Source organism: Trypanosoma rangeli (genome assembly GCF_003719475.1).
Source record: "Trypanosoma rangeli strain AM80 chromosome Unknown Tra_15.4_contig_00441, whole genome shotgun sequence".
Lineage (NCBI taxonomy): Eukaryota > Euglenozoa > Kinetoplastea > Trypanosomatida > Trypanosomatidae > Trypanosoma > Trypanosoma rangeli.
Window position 1 is genome coordinate 1 of NW_021706184.1, and position 1,759 is coordinate 1,759.

At 48.7% G+C, this 1,759-nt stretch overlaps 3 annotated features.

The window, feature by feature from the left end:
* The first annotated feature begins 1,323 nt into the window (after positions 1-1,323).
* Positions 1,324-1,363: a microsatellite.
* Positions 1,364-1,477: 114 nt separating this feature from the next.
* Positions 1,478-1,511: a microsatellite.
* A 67-nt stretch (positions 1,512-1,578) lies between these two features.
* Positions 1,579-1,605: a microsatellite.
* Positions 1,606-1,759: the final 154 nt, after the last annotated feature.

The window sequence follows — 1,759 nt, forward strand, 5'->3', positions numbered from 1 at the left end:
ACACAGTCATTCAGGATACCCAGACACTGTAGGCGCAGAAGCGTTGCGTTGGGTAGTTTTGCAAGTGTGGAGTTTCCAAGGGGCGAGGAAATTGCTGAAAGCGCAGATGATGCCTCTCTTTGGAATACGAGGAGGGTACGGCGCAGTGTGACCTCCGGAAGCGTGGTGAATGGGGATGATCTGGATACAATGGAGTTACAATAGGCACGTGTATTGTGGGGTTTTTCATCAGTGTGAGGATGTGGGCAGCGCGTGGCTTGCACAGCAATGCTGCTGTGCCCGGTGATAGCTGTGTGTTTACGCGGGGTGGGCTTGGGGTTGGATGAAGTTGTGTTTGTAAAAATAGCATATTCTTTTGTTTTTTTGTGTGTGTGCGGCCATCAGTCCTGATGCAATGAGTGGGGTGCGATGAACGAATGCGAATGCGATGAGAGCTGGCGCATGTGCACAATGCGCGTTCACTTTTCGGTTTAGTTTTTGTTTTTCTGTTGGGTGACTGCGCGGTTCCCGGTCAGCTCTCCACGCGGTGGGCGATGCGAGGCGGAAAGGGGTGGAGCCCCTGCAAGAGCAGAGTGCGGTGGACTGGCGCCATCGGCCGCGCTGCCGCTGTATTTATTGTTTACGATGCCCTTCTGTTGTGTTTTTCGTTTATCAATGAGCATCCCAGTGATGGGGCGAATCGGGAAGCGCAGGGAGGAAGGTGCGAGGGTTGCCGCTATGAAGTGGGCGGAGCACAATGACATAAGACTGCCGCTCACGTGCTTCATTTGTTTGCGTTTACCGTTGGCTGTTGTTTTTTGATATATATTTTTGAGCTTTTTGTTTGTGTTTTTGTTGTGGGCGGTGCTGTCCTCGGGAGAGGAGGGCTCGGCTGTCAGCATCCACGTTGCGTGGCTCGTGTGGCAGCTCCTTCGTTTTGGGTCTCGGCGCGCGGCCGGTGCGGCGTGCTGCTGCTGCGTGGTGGTGTTGCGGCCCTTGTGCCTCCCGCCTTTTAAATAAATTAATTTGAGGGCGGACCCATTTTGTGCTGCTCCTTCGCGATATATTTGTTTGTCTGTTGGGATGCCCGTTGGGGGGTGGGGGTGGAGTGCATCCAGAGGAGGCTAAAAAGATGAGTGGACGATTTGTTTGTATATGCTGTTTCCCGCACGCATTAACTGATGCGTTTCCTGCGAGGCCGCGTTGGGCGGTGGCGAGTGCAGCTTCGCGAGTTCCCATTGGGTTTTAGGTGGCCATAAATCATTTCAATGAGTTTTTTTCATGTATAAATGGTAGATGCTTTTTGTTGTTTGAATTTGGACGAGGGGATGGTGAGGCAGTTTGTTGTCTTTTATGACTGTGTTGTATTGTATTTTATTTTATTTTCTGTAGGAGTTGGTGGTGCATCTTCTTATGGAGGGATGCGTGTTTGGAAGGGTAAGTTGGTAGAGATGGCGGTGTGCACCGTTTTTTTTTTTCCGTTTGTGTGTGGGTAGAAATTATTATTATTATTAATATACTTTTTTTAGTTAAACTTTACGACTGTGTCTTTTTTTTTTTTTGACTTGAACGCCATCGGGAAGTGGTGTGGCGAAGTCTTTTTGTTTTGTTTTGGTTTGTTTTTTTGGAAGACGTTTTTTCTGGACTTTACACTTCTCGTGGCGTAGGGACGGGGCGGCCAAACGCATTTATTTTTCCTTTTATTTCTATCTTTTATTATTGTTATTGTTTTCTTTGTTCCTCGTTGTCGTTGGTGTTGTGTTTGCGATAGCCGCGGTCC